A 15,065-nucleotide genomic window follows, 5' to 3' on the forward strand; every position below is an offset into this window, starting at 1 on the left:
TTGTTTGTGGCATATGAGAGGAATCTTGAGGGTTTTTTTTATAGGGAGGTGTTTTTTGTTTTGTTTTGTTTTGTTCCTGGAATTGTGGTACTTGATAAGATGGGGGAATGGGTCTATTTAAATTTTCAGGAGGTATTTACTTACTTGATTTAGCTGAGGCAGGACAAGGGAGCTAACATGAGATTTTTTTTTACACTGTTTCCTATTAAAAAGCAACCTTTGCTGATTATTTTGGAAGAAACCCTGATTTAGGGGTAAAGAAACTGGGCAAGCAAAGCGGTTTGTTTGTTGTTTTGCATTTGATAAAATATGCTGGCGCTTGCACTTTTTCTTTTTTTTTTTTTTAAGTCAACCCTTCGAATGTATTTACAAAATGGAATTCATGGTTGAGACCCAACAGGAGAAGATATAAAGTGAGAGGTTTTGTGCTGAGGCTCATATTGTTACATGTGTAAATAATGAAAATATTGTTACATATCACCAGATCTTTTTAATGAATTTGGTCATTGTGTTCTTTTGTAGCACAAATGTCTTGTGCTTCGTAAGCCACCCATTCCTTTCCTCCATTTCAGTCTGTCCCCATTCTCCCCTTCCAACCCAAAGGAAAGTGACAAAGTTCTGTCCCATCAGCCTGGCTAGTTTCAAAATAGGCCCCTTCTCATAGTTTACAGTAGAGTGAGGCTCTTGAACCATTATCCAAGCCTTGATCATGACTTCGTCCACCCAATCATCTTTCCCTGACAATTCTCTCCAAAAAATAATTCAAGGTGTGTTAAAAATATAAGTCATTTTGCTGTTATTGCTCTGCATTTCCCCTTCCTTAGTATCAGTCAAGGATTATTTCTTCCTTAAAAAAAAAAGAACTGTCCATTATTGATCTTTGAGATTCCCTCTGCTTCCCCGTAGCCTCCAGTGTTTTCTCGTTACCATGCTCATGATCTGTTTTGTATGAATGGGTTTTCAACATTCAGAGGATAATTGGTTCTTATATCAAATGCAGTATATGCTCTTCATAGTTTTATCAATGAGTGTAATATTTTAAATAATTTTAACAATTAAATTTGCTTTTTAAATTATATATTTGTAAAGTATTTATCCTGTTGGAAGCAACAATATATTGTTGTATTTATTCGTTTATTTTTGTAATAAATGATCAACGTCTTCAAGCTAAATCAAAAATGACACTTTTATATATGTATACAAAATGCATTTAAAGAGATGGGCATATTTGCACCAATTTGTATGTAAATAGAGTAAGAGCCATCAATAACTTGTAGCTTTCAGAACTAAATTGAAGGAACAAACATTCTCTCCACATGGAGTTTAGTTTGCCCAAGTTCCATGGTAATTAATCAACTCTAAAATAAATGCAACAGGTATTGGCACTAGGTATAGGCTTGGAATTAGTAATTTAGGATGTGGGGCCTGCTTTTTCCCCCTCTTAAAATGGAAAGATATTAAATAACACTGTTCTTTCCCGAAGTGCACAAGGCTGGCTATACCCATCCGATGCGGTGTTCTGTGTTTCATTGACAAACGCCAACACCTAGCTGGCTGCGCTTGCATTTCTGTGTTGGGGAAGAAGAGAAAGGCAGCTGAGAGTTCCAGTCTTTCAGTGATCCAGAGCAGGTGACAAAGTGAAAAGAATAGTGCTAGGCTTAACAACAACAAAAATGCTTAGACTCTTTTTAAACGACCGCGGTGGAGCCCACCCCCTCCCCTTTCTCCGGTCCTGCTACAGAGGACAGAAGTAATCAGTGCAGGTGTTGTTATTAGCAGTGGTGCGTGAGAGAGTTGGGAGCCCCTTGCTTCACTGGACCAGCCAGGGTTCTTTGCTTTCGGTTGCTTTGCTTGGATGGCCATTTCAATTCCTCGGGGTTCCTAGTCCCAGGGCCTGAAGGTCACCCATGTGACCTCCTGGCTGCGGGAGCCCCAGGATAGGCTTGATCTTGATTTCAATAAGGAAATCAGTGGGCTCTGTGTTTACCTCCTGAACTTTCCAGCCTGGGGAAGGAAATAGCTAGCGAGGAGTCTGGAAGAGCAGGAGGTGGGGGAGGCGGAGATAGCAAGAGGGGTACTTGTGTAATCAGATTCTTTGATTTTGTTAGCCTGGCTCATGGCCTATTAATTAGATTACTCTCTCTTTCATTCTTGATTTCACATCCGTGTTTGTTCCTGTATCTTAAATGTGGGCGCGAACTTGGCGAGCAGGAGCCTATGATGTCACTGCCGGCCAGCGGCGGCGGCCTGGCCTTCTGGTGGGCTGTGGGCTGCGTTCTTGATGAGCCCGCTTCTCCTCGAAGAAGAGTGGGCTCTGGAAGTGACCTCAGAGGGGTCTGGGAAGAGGGCAACAGGCATTCTCTTGGCCGCTCCAGTGTGTGTGTGTGTGTGTGTGTGTGTGTGTGTGTGTCGTACGCAAAGGGAAGGGATGGGAAAATTCATAGTCAGGTCTGGACTGGGAAGCCCTAGGGACACTGGCGACACAGTCAGGTGAAGGTTTGCCTCAGGTGAAAACCAGTGAGTACCGAAGGCAAGCGGGAGGGGCCCAGGCAGCTGGCAGCCAAAAAGCCTGCTTCTCTCCTGAATGAGGGACTTGCTGGGAGCCGAGGTGGGGTGGTGGCGGTGGCTGCGGGGCGGCCCGGTCCAGGCTCAGCCCAGCAAGGCCCCGGGTGGCAGCTGCAGCGGGTCCCACAAGTTGTTTTCCTCGTGGAGACCATTCAGCAAAAACGCAGGATCCTTTCTCAAAGATTTAAATTTCGCGGATGAATTACCATACACCGGTTGCTTAGCAACTAAATTCAAGCCGGGCTAAGAATATGCAAGCTTTTTGTATTCTCATTAATAAAAATGCCACTCTGACACAGCAACCCGACTTTGGATCACTGCAACTTCTGTAAAAGCCGTAGGAGAATACAAACCGATCCTGCCATTTAATTACAGATCAAAATGGCTTGAAACGTGATGTTTTGTTCATCTATCTTCCTAAAAGCGATGTAAAAAGTAACGGCTTTCAAAAACAGTAGTAAATTTTCTTCTTCTTCTTCTTCTTCTTCTTCTTCTTCTTCTTCTTCTTCTTCTTCTTCTTCTTCTTCTTCTTCTTCTTCTTCTTCTTCTTCTTCTAGTGGAGTTGTCTATCGAGGTTACTGATAACTGAAACCTTTTGAAATGTACCCTTTCATCAACATTTCTACTCTTTTCTCTAGTTCTTCCCCAACGCAATCCTACTATTGCTATTGTGGAGATCCTCAGGCCTTGGACACCGAGGAGACTGTGGCAGTTGAGGAAGTAATCCACCAGCCCACTGGCTTAGAGGAAGCCTGAGAAAAAGAGCGCGGGCAGGAAAAGTTCTGGAAGTTTCTTTGAAAGGTTGGAGGAATTGTTGAAGGCTCTGACGGCCTAAGTTTGGAGGTCTGGCTATCACTTTTTTTGTTCTACATGTGGGAAGTAAAATAGAAACGTCTGTTGTTCTTGGATTTTCTGTTGTGGGGTCGTGAGTCTCCTGCCTCCTGCTTGCTCGATAGAGAGTTCAATTCAGGGCCTCGCTGACCCAGACTTTCCCAGAAATTCTCCTCCCAGCTGCTCTGGAGTCCTGGAGCCTGGGGCCCAGGACAAAGTAAAGACTCTTGACCCCCTGGGTCTTCAAAGACTGTGGCCCAGGCCTCGGACTAGAGCCTGAGATTTATTGTACTCAAGGGGCAAACTTCGCGCCTCTCCCATAGGATGCTGCGCGTGAAGACTGATGCTTTGCCTCAGAACACGGTTCCAAACGAGACTTCTTTTGCAGCATTCCAAAAGTGGAGAGGGAGGCAGTCAGAGCAGAATGACCTTGTGCCTTGTGCGGGCAGGTCTTGTTGTTTGGGAGTGTATGAAAGTCCTTGCTGCTGGGACTGTGGAGCAGCTGGGATTAGGGCACGAAGCTTTGTGAAAATTTTGGGCCTTTGGGGCCCACGCAGGCCTTTCTCAGCGTAGAGTTCTTGAGTAGCCCTGAACACTTGGACCAGGCCTTGGCTTCTCTAGGGCCACAAAGACACCGAGGTGGCCAGCTTGTTGCCAGATCTTATGTGATCACCTAAGCGTCAGGTCTCAGCTGGGATACTGGGAAGCCCCAAGCCTACCATGCCCGATGTCTTCTGCAGCTCGGGAGCTGACAGAATGCTACCCAGAGTCCCACCAGGAAAGATTCATGCTGACCTTGCTTCTAACCTCACAAAATGTGGAGGGGCTTAGCTTTACATAAAACACTGACAAATGTGACACCCCCCCAACACAGACACAAATTCACAAGGCTCTGGTATTACTCCTAGAGAACCAGACCTCTGCAGCCCTTAAAATTTTGCAAACTGCAAACTTGAGAAGTGTCATGGCCCTAGGTCATCCTAGTAAGCAGAACTAGGGGACCTCACAACCAACAGGATGCATCACGACTTAAGGGAGGCAAAAGGGAAGTGAATTACCCTCTCTTCTAGGATGTGTTAACAAGGCAACACGACTCCTTTTTTTTCTTTTGAATTAAAAAATGCATAGATGCCTATTAACAGTGAGCTGTTTATTTGCAAATATAGTTTCCCCAGACAAGCCATATTCTGTATGTAAGTCGCTAATGGACCTCGGTGAGTTTCCTTCTACTTCAGAAACATTGCTAGTTTTTTTAAAAGAAGGAGCAGTTTTCCTGTTTCTTGGGGGGGGCGTAGGTAATGAGCACCTGGACAGTTTCTGTCCGTGGATATATCAAGCACTATGAAATGACCTTCTAAAATACCTGAGAAGAGACTCGTTCTCTGGTTCTTCCGCTGTGTGCTGGACATCAGTGGAGTGGCTCAGCGGGGAATGTGAGGTCATGTGACCCTCTACATGTGTGCTTTGCATGGGAACGCAACGAAAATGTAAATAACTGGAATTGGCTAAGAATACAAGGGATAGAAAATCTCTGCAAAACTCAGTTTCCAGACTTTGAGGGTCTCTCTATGGGATGCACTGCCCAGGTGTGTGGCTGTGCCACTTACTTGGGTCACAAGGCTGATCTTTTCATTTGGACTTTGCTCCACATGCCCCCCCCGCCCCACCCTCTGGTGAGAACAGTCCAGGGGAAGACAGAATTAAATGTAAATTCTCCATTTTCAGTGACTAGAAAGGAAAGCACGGGGCACATCTGTGACTGTGACTCTGTAAGTTGCTAACAACTAGACAGCTTACAAGGGGCAAGTGTTAGGACAGACACTGCATAAGGGAAATAAAGACATCTTTTTAATTCTTCTTCTTCTTCTTCTTCTTCTTCTTCTTCTTCTTCTTCTTCTTCTTCTTCTTCTATGAACAAGATATTATTTTTGCTGAAACACTTTCAAGAGCTCAGGGATGACTTGTGCCCTCCAGGACTTGCTCTCGGCAGAAGAGGGATCCGGGCATCACTGGCTTGAACTTTGCACACTGAAATAAAATAGATAATGGTTTCCAAAGGCTCCCATGTCAGCACTGAAAGGAAAAGTGTCAAACGCCCCCCATCCCACCCAGGTCGGACACAGTGCCCAGCCCACCTCTATGAGTAGAAGCCAAGCTGGCATGTTCTAAGGTTGGCAGGGAAAGGGTTAGCTTTTCACCTGCACAATTAAAGAAAAATTCAGTAGATCTTATCAGAAAGTGGAGCAGCACCCCAAAACTAGCACAAGGGAAAATAAAAGTCTTAGTGGCTTGGCCTGGAGACTCTCCTGACTTACAATGGTAAAAAAGCCAGTCGGCAAGCAAAATAGATTCTAAGAACCACTTTCAATGAACACTTTTAGGGAGAGAGGTCTTTCAGATTTGAAAATTGCACCAGCACATCTAATTTCTATGTTGTATCCCCTGAAGATTTCTACCCAAAAGGGCTTTTAAAAATTCTCAACCCCGAGAGAAAGACCTTTAACCTCTTCCAAGAGCTGTTTAATAGCTGTCCCATGTGTTTTTTGTTTTCTGCGGTGATGAGAACACAGGGCCTTGCGAATGCTAGGTAAGCACTGTAAGATGGAGCCAGCTTCTAGGTGTGTGTGTGTGTGTGTGTGTGTGTGTGTGTGTGTGTGTGTGTGTGTTGGGGGGAGGGTTCCTTTAAGCTCTTTACCTCTGAGGTGAATCACCAGCCCTTGTCCTGATGCTTTTAATTAGAGAGGTGTGTGGAGCTCTCAGCCTATGCAGTATTGGGTGAGCAGAAGTGGTAGGCACCCAAAGGCACTGAGCAGCTAGCATATGCAATGGGCTTTCTGCTTCTCAAAGAGGAGGGGCTGGCAAGGTCAGCAGCAGTTACACATGGACCTGCCCCCCCCCAGGCTCTCCTGGGAGCCTCAAAGAGGAAGCCTACAGAGGAGCTGTGGAAGTGAGGGGCCAGGAGACCAAAAGAGAAATCACTTCCCTCACCCCTTTGTTCTGGAGTGTGAGCCGGGGCATTAGAGGGAAACAAAAGCCCCCAGAGAATGAGGCCTCTACTTCATTTGTATCTCCCCAGCCCTTGCCAGAAAACCAAGCTAGTTGACTGGGAACAAAAATAAATAAATAAACGGTAACTTGAGCGATCCCAATGTGAATGCCTTACCTTACAGATACACCATCTGCAGGGAGACGGTACATACACTTGATTTTCTCCAAGTGACTATGTGTGCAGGTAGAAAGGCCTGGAAAAGAAACAGGAAGACAAATGGAATAGGAAGGCTTGGGGTGGGGAGTGGCTATATGTAACGCTGTGCATGCAAGCTGGTGTGTATGTAAACAGTGTTTCCGTCCTCTGTGTGCCAGAGCACCCTTCAGGGGATCGTGTTTAAAGCCGCACCCTGGCTAAGGAGGATTTATACTTATGACGACAGAGTGGAAAAGCAATTGTACCCACAAACCCTGCAACCTGGCTGCCGTTTTCAAAGTGCCAGCCAGGTAGTACAGAGCTTGGCATCCTCCATCCGCTAGCTCTTTCTGTCATGGTCCTTACCAGGTGAGGTCAGGTGTCTTCCTCCCTTTGGAGCCCTGTGAGTGTCAATCTCAGTTGTCCCTGCCACGGTAGGAGAGCTACCATGGGGCCATAATGTGCAGCAGCATCAGGAGGTCACTTTCAGGATGCCGGCTTTTGAGGAATGGGGATGGAGAGCCTTGTCCCAAAGGCCATACAAACCACGTTTATCTGTCCAGACCTGCAGGAGAGATTCTAAGTTAGGAGCAAACATTTGGTAGGATGGTATCTGTAGCAGGCAGTAGACCCCAGGCAGATTATCCTCTGCAGGGTAGAGGAAAGACAGGGAAGGGTCTGGAAGAGCTGCTGGAAGCTTGCTCTAACAAAGCTGTAACAAAGGCTTCCTGCAAACCTACCACCAGGGCTCTTTCAAAAACCACACACCTAGCAGGCATGTTCCCAGCTCCCAAGATACAGAGCAGATTGATTATTCTGTGAGGGGAAAGATGTCAGTGGTGTGTGACTGGCTGCCCAGGGCCTCAGCCTAAGAGCCCTGTTATCCCACAGACCTCTAGGGGCTTGGGTGCATGATTGTGCCTGGGCCTTTGGGGACTTATTTCTAGCTCATCTCCCAAGCAGCTCAGCAAGGCTGTGGCCCAAGCCCCCAGTGAGAAACACAGTTTGCTCTTGGTTGTCTTGGTAAGGTTGGTGAGGGTTGCAGTCTGACTTGGAGAAGCAAGCCTCCCTGCTGAGGAAGAGGAAGAGAGCTCACAAATGGAGAAGGCTCCTTGGGTGATGTGGCTGTCTGACTCAGTATGGCCTTTGCAAGGAAAGAGATGTGGAAAAGATGTCTTCGACACCCGCCCTGCCCCTTCCTACCATGAGGTGGGACCCATAGAGACTAGGTGGGCATCTCCCAACCATTAAGCCAACTTGGTCATTGCTTTACTACCAAGAGACTGGTGGGGTTGAAATCTGCCCTGGGCAGGTGAGAGGAAAAGAGAAAGAAGAAATCACAACTAATTACTTTAAAGACATCCATCCCCACATTGAAGGGTAAGCTCCAGGCTCCCATACTCCCCTCCCTTTAGGAACTGCAGAGTAGAGCTCAGTGTGCTAAGATAGCATCTAAGGAGTTCAGAGCCAGGAGCAGGTACAAAAACTCTACAATGTCTCTCCTCATGTGACAAGGTAGGCGGTAAGGATACAACTTTAGGAAAAGGTTTGACAAGTGCCTGAAATATAGTCAGTGACTGTCCCTTCCCTTTTTAAGAAAAGGTGTCTCCTTCCCTAATTCAACCCAAACAGAAGCCCATAGAGATTACTACAGACCTACTGTCCAGCCGAGCCTCCCAGGTCTCCTGAGGTGCTGAGAGGAACCCTATTCCTAAAGCTAACTCTCCAGAGTCCTCCCCTTCTCCTCACAGGAATGGCCTCAGCAGGGTTTTCTAGAAAGTTCTAGTTTATCGAAGTGAGACCTTCTTGGTGAGGTTTCAGGAGGCAGTGAGTGACACAGCCCCCCACCTTTGGTTATACCCAAACGAGATGCACTTTTGCTGATCCGTCCAATGTAGTTCATGAAACTTAGTGTGTCTATGTCTTGTTAAATTTTCTAATAAAAGAGACTAGAAGAAAAACATGTAAAGATCTTACATGTGGAATTTCCATACAAAGAGCCAGGTGAGGGTGGGGACAGCGGAACTAACGGCAAACAACATCAAATAAGCCCTCCTAAAATGCCACAAAGAAGAAAAAAGAGGTGAAGCTGGCTTTGGTTGCCAACAAGACACTCTCATAAAAAGCAGATGAATTCTGGATAGGAAAATCTTTAAAGCTGTAAAAAATTTTTTCTTAGAAAACGCTCATTTTTATAGACTTGGATTTCTGGGGATGGGTCAACCTCCCCCTAGCCTACCTGGCATCCTGAGAAAACTTTAAGGCCTTAAGAGACCTAATCTGAAAGAAGGAGGCACTCCTCCTTACCAGTGTATTTCCAAAGCTTACAAGTTGAAGAAACCCCAGGTTCTTCCACCAGGTGTCCTGAGAGACAGGTCTTCAGACTACAGTGCTCTGTGGACCTCTTTGAATGGAGGGGCGGGGGCAGGTGTAAGGACCAGTTTTTCTGGTCACTTTGAGAGAGCTCTGGTCTTTCCTCTATCATGGAATCCTAGACCTCTTGGAACAAGTGAATTTGACCACAGAGCCACCAGACCTAAGGCCAGCATCACCCCTCTCCCAGTCTCAGGATATTCCTGGTCTCTGATTTATCCTACGCTACCTACCCTATTTCCAGGTAGAGAAACTGACCTCCCTGTTCCCAAACCCCGTCCTACTCCACCATGGACTTGGTAGGGAAGCTGGAGGAGCTCTGCCTTGTTCACTCTTCCATGGCATCGGCAGGGAATTTGTTCTCAGAACATTTAGGAATAGAGGACATTTGCTGCTGACCCGGACACTCTCTTTAAGCTGTGCCACTGGGGTGAGCTGGCCACTAAAAGCAAGACTAGTTTTACTTTCAGGCCCCCACTCGGGATGCCAACAACCTAAGCTAGGCAGAAAAGGGGTTATCCCTGGGGGACCGATGAGGAGAAAATGCCAAGCACCAACCCATTAGAAGGAAGTTTCGGTTTCAGGACCCTCTGGATACCAAAGAGAAAGAGAATTCCATGCCACCCTCTTACCTGTTGAGGCACTGTCCTCTCCTGCAGTATTTCTTGGCCATCCCACCATGAACGACACCCCACTGCTGGGCAATTAACTCTGACATATCAGAAGTGAGGAGGAGGTCCATGGGCTTCATATAAGGGAAGAGGCCACCCAGTGCTCCGAAAAATCAAAAGCCTTGCTACTGCTGAGCAGAGGACCTGCTAATCCCAAGCAGGTCAAGTGTGGGCCACACAGCCTAGACCTCTATGTCCATACCACCCTGGAAGGTACAGCAGAACCATAGCTAGTGCTATGGGCTTCCACCCAGAAGCCGAGGTGCTGGGCAGATGTCTTGAGTAAGACAGACTTAATCTCACTGCCCCCAACACTACCAATGTTCTAGAAAGCCAGGATGAGGATACTGTGAGCAGAGGTGGCATACAAGCTAAGCTGGCCCCCTCCAAGGGCTCAATCGCTCTGCTTGCCTGCTTCCTAGGGGTAGAAGGACTTACAAAGTTGCTCCACCGTTTCTTACTGTGGACTTGACCAACAATTTAACTCCCTCCTTTGCTCCATGCCTCCCCCACACACAACCAAGCATGGACTTCCACTTGGGGATAACAAGAAGCTGGCAAAGAGACGGAGAGAAACGGCAGATGGCCTCCTGGAAGAAGAGGCCCAGCCACACAGTAGCCTTGAGACTGATAAACTCCTCTTCAGACATCCACACTCCTCCTTAAGTATGACTCACCAAAGCCATTTCAATCCACGAGAGCAAAAAGGACACTAAAAAAAAAAAGCGTCAATTTTTTATTTTCTTCATGGCTGTTTAGTTTCGGCAGCTTTTACTCTCTTCCTTCTCCTCACCCCCACAGGCGTTACCCCATCTGAAGGAGAAGTTAAAACAACTTGTTCTTTTAAATGGCCTCCGGTTTTCACCATCACCAGGATACTGGAAGAGACTGTACCTCACCTTGCCCCAATTCCACTTCCAAACCAAGTCGCTTGTAACCACCACCATCAATTACACACTTGGCAGGATCAGAAACCAAGGTTCCATTATTTACCAGAAGTTGCAACGAACTTTACTGAAAGAAACAATTTCAGCCCTGACAAGGAATACACCCAAACTCCTTAAAACATCATGCCTGACCTTCTAACTTCCTGGGGGTGTAGGGGAGGGATGGTGTAAAAAGCATAGGCAGCCTATTTTTTGTTTAAAAACAAACACTTGATTATATTGACCGAGTTGGAAGTTCTCAACTATAATCACAAGCAATAAAGTCGTTAATAGGCATAACTGGTATTTCGTGGGACCATGTAACTGGTGCTTTATTAGTGACCCAACTGAGTTTTGTGGCAAAACACAGGTGTTTCAGAATTAGTAAAAGAAAGCTAGTCATTTCCAGGCAACTTTCCCCAGGAGAAGGCAAAGTGCAGACAGACATCTATCTGTCTCACACATTCGCCCCTCTGCTTTTTTGTACACTGTAGTGTTAACTACAGATCTAAGTTTTGATTTCTCTAGATGAGGTCATAAAGTGCGTGTGTGTGTGTGTGTGTGTGTGTGTGTGTGTGTGTGTGTGTGCTGAGGACTCATGAGCGCTAAACGCAGCGAAGAAACTCAGTGCAAACAGAGAAAGAACGGCCTCACTAGTGAGATCAAGTGTCTGCCCAAGTTCACTTTCCAGCCCTTCGCAGGAAGAGGGTCACCCGCTGAAAGTGAAAGCTCTGGGGATTTGAAAGAGCAGCTGGCCGGCATCCTGGGTTCTGGGGCTTTCTCCCGGCACTCCCACCCACACCGTTGTCTGAGTCTTTCTCAGGACGGGGTGATCTAGGGTGCCCAGGGCTAAGTTCCCGGCACTCTCTTCGTCCTGTGCTGGCTCTTCAGCTCCCTGGACTCACCCCGCACGGTTGGTCCACTCCCTCCAGACTGGAAACCGGTCTTGTGTCGTGCAACGCTGGGAACCATATCCCAGCAACACCTACCCACACCACGCCGCTTGCCTAGATCTGGGCTCCAGAGGAGCCGGAGTCCGGCAGTCACCGGCGGTGGGGGCAGGGAGGCCTGCGAGAGCCGCAGACCCCAGCTGGGTTGCGGCTTTCTTATGGAAATGACCCGCGCCCGCCTGCTGGACCCAAACGGGTCCCCTGGTCCCCAGTCCCTTCTTTGATGAGCTTTTCCCGGTCCTCCGCTTCACATCTTACCCTGGCGGGTCGGGTGGGGATGTGTTTGCTGTGCTGCCGGGCCGCAGAGCCTGAGCCGGGTCTCCCCCTCGGCCCGGTGGACTTCAGCTCCGTATTAAATATTCATAGCAATCGGTACTTTCTTAAAGGGAACCCACCGCGCGGGAAAGTTCCCAGCCAAGGGAACTCACAAAGGAAGGTGTCCGCTCCCTCTAGTACTGGGGGTGGCGGGGCGCACAGTCCCTAGGGCTCCGAGGGACCGAAAAATGAAGGACCAGAGTACCCGCTCGCTGACTGTCAAGACCTTTCTGGTAGAGTGTGACGGAAGAGGTGAGCGGGGAAAGCTCGCTCCCTGATCACTCTTTACACAATAATAGGAAAATGAGTGGTCATTTTCAGGGTGTCCAGCGCCTTTCGTTATTTTCTTTCATATCATGTTTTTAAAAGGAAAGTGGTTTGACTTCACTCGGGAGTCATCGGCCCCGGGGACAAAAAAGTTTGCCCTGTGTTGTTGGAGACAGACACTCAGCGAACTTATAAAACCTTAAGTTTGGGAGCCCATTCCACACGGAGGGATGCTCTCTCAGCCTGGATTCATGGGGGAGGGCCTAGACCCTGCCCTGGATGAAATGACAGACTCTGGAGATACCCCACGGAGGGCCTCACCCTCCCTGGGGAGTGGAGGGGGGGATTGGGTGGAGATCTGGGGGGCTGAAGGGGAGAGGGAGAAGGGGAGGGAGAGGGAGCTGGGATTGACATGTGAAGCAACCTTGTTTTTAATTTAAATTTTTAAAAAAGATTTAAAAAAACCAAACATTACGTTGAGAAACCATTTCACTGGAGAGCACCTGCCCCAAGCCCTGTCAGAGAGCCCGGGCTGCTGTGCAGAGCTGGGGGGCTTGAGGGCTCAGAAACTGCGTGGGGTGCGCGTGGGGAGGACGGGTCTGAACCCCAGCCCCACTGCTCAGTGCCGGGCCTCTTTCTTCCGGAGCTCAGAGGGCCTGCATGGTGTGCTGTCGCCGGGCTTCCCGAGGCCGAAACCCATCTGCCTGACTCCTCAGACCGGCCCAGGGGAAAACCGGGGTGGGAAACAGAGAGCAAGCAGCGAAAGTTCTGGGCCCGCTGCGGAGGCCCTGCCTGGGGTGCACCCCCGCCCGGGGCCAGCTGACCCGTGACTGCTCCTCGTGGTGCCAGGCGACGACCGCGCCTTGTGCGCACCCCCCCTCCAACCTCCCCCCTCCCCCGCGCACGCCCACTCCACACACTCTCACTCCCAACGGCTCTTTTTGTTCCGGGCCGGGAGCACTTTCACAAATGGTTAGAAAGTCTTGAGCGCCATCTAACGGGAGCAGCAATAAGTTGAAAGTGGGTAGAGGTTAAGACCCCAGGCTAGGCTTGGGACAGTCCCTTGCCCAACTCTACAGGCACTCTGGGGCCTGACACCCCTCCCCTTACTCCTATAACCGAACACTGTGGGATTCTGGGACTCCACACTTGCCCTTCCCCTTCCCCGAAGCTCACCTTCCCAGGCCCTGGGGCAGGTGTGGGCTGCTTGCTTGGTACCCTCTCCACTCCAGGTTGGACAGCCAGCCCGAATCCTTTGGACACACCTCCGTTATCATTCTTATCATTCAGTCTTCGGAGCTTTCATTTTGGCCTGAGATAGGAAGTCTCATGAATTAGGGCAAGGTGCCCCGGTTTTATGAAATGAAAGCCTTAGCCAGCTGAAGCTCCTGCAGACAGAAGGAAGCAGACAGAGGGTGGATAAAGATAATAGCACCCAATGCCAAGAAAGTGTGCAATTGAGAGATTTAGCCTAGAAGAGAGGAAGCCCTTCTGTCTCTAGGGAGAAAGGTAACTACTGAGGAGGGGCCAGTCTGGTGGTATCTCACAAGTGATGCAAGTCAGGAAGAACCTTTGGGTGTCCTGGGCAAGGGACACTGCCCTAGCCAGGAGGTGCAGCTGAGGTAGTGTTGTGTGACAGGTTTTTTTTTTTCTGGTGAGATGCAACAGGTATGTCTACTCACCCCAGAAAGGGAGACTGAACACGGAACAAAGGAACGATTCTCCCAGTGTCCAATTTGGTTAATCAATGAGTTTCTTTTTTAAATTGGGGTTACTAATGGGAGTATAAGAGAGAGGCTAGTTACAAAAGAGCAGGGGTAACAGAAGAGAGTGGTCTCACAGAAAGTCCAACCCCCAACACAAGACACCTGAGCACTGCAACCTTGCAGCTCTCTCTTGATTCTTGTAGGCATCTCCACAGTGGGAACATCTCCTTCTCCGAAGTTTGACTGGTCCCTACCCCCACCCCAGCAACTGCTTACCTCCTTTTTATTGTTGGTAGGGGAACCTCAAGAATCCCTCAAGTTTTTTTTAATCTCCCCTACCATGTGTCCTTTGGTTTACCTACTGATACTCGTGGGCCTTGCCTTCTCTTTCGAAGCAAAACTTTCCATTTGGAGGGAACATACTCTACAACAGGGGTACCCTGACTCCCCTCCCGGTGCAGCGTGGAGGATTCCTACCCAATGTGAGAGTCCACAATCATGGGAGGTTCAAACTGGGTTCCTCCTAGTCAGGTACACTGGAAGGTATCCTGGAGAATGTGTAAATGGGTGGCAGAAAGACTTGACCAGCTGAGAAATCATGGAAAGAAGAGGGGACCACCAGGCCCAAATCATCCTCCAGTCACAACAGTTGCTGTGAGGCTTAACAACACAGGAACATTCTCCATACCTCAAACCAAACCAAACCAACACCAACAAAACCAAAGGCTGCAGAGATGGGCAGTACAGAGGTTCTCTGGCCACCTTCTGGAGTCTACAAAGGTCGTTAGAAATCCTGTTTCTCCTCCTTGGAGGGTATTATAAATTTGGTAAACGTTATGGTGGTAAAATATACGTGACATAAACATCTGGCACCTTGATTCTTTTAAGTAGTCCAATTGGAGTGTGAACATTCACCCATTTCCAGAAGTTCTCACCTTGCCAATATGAAAATCTATATCCATTACATTGTAATTCCTATATCCCCTTCACCCAGTCCTGTCAAGGTCTACAAACTTGGCTTCATATTAGTAGAGCCACAGAACATTCATCTTTTTCTCTGATTTATTTGATTTCATGTAATGTCAAGCTTTTATGCCTGTTATAACATGTCCCAGCATTTTCTTCCCTTTTAGATCCCATTTCCCTTATTTACCCACAGATGGATGCATTCTTAGTTTTCCTCTTACTTTTTGTGAATAGTGATGCTATGTTCATAGGTATGCAGAAACCCCAAGTTCCTGCTTTCAGTTCTTGGGTTTATACCCAGAAACAAATTT

The 15,065-nt window shown here is 48.0% G+C and overlaps 1 long non-coding RNA gene across 1 annotated transcript; it reads right to left on the reverse strand.

The window, feature by feature from the left end:
• Positions 1 to 4,531: 4,531 nt before the first annotated feature.
• LOC106021570 lies at positions 4,532 to 12,062 on the reverse strand. The gene is made up of 4 exons (XR_001196812.3): positions 11,759 to 12,062; positions 6,947 to 7,145; positions 6,560 to 6,638; positions 4,532 to 5,424 (listed from the first exon to the last, which is right to left on the reverse strand). It is a non-coding gene; the product is annotated as an uncharacterized LOC106021570 (long non-coding RNA).
• Between the last annotated feature and the right edge of the window lie 3,003 nt (positions 12,063 to 15,065).

The sequence above is a fragment of the Mesocricetus auratus genome, unplaced genomic scaffold (assembly GCF_017639785.1).
Source record: "Mesocricetus auratus isolate SY011 unplaced genomic scaffold, BCM_Maur_2.0 Super-Scaffold_100021, whole genome shotgun sequence".
In the NCBI taxonomy this organism is placed as follows: Eukaryota; Metazoa; Chordata; class Mammalia; order Rodentia; family Cricetidae; genus Mesocricetus; species Mesocricetus auratus.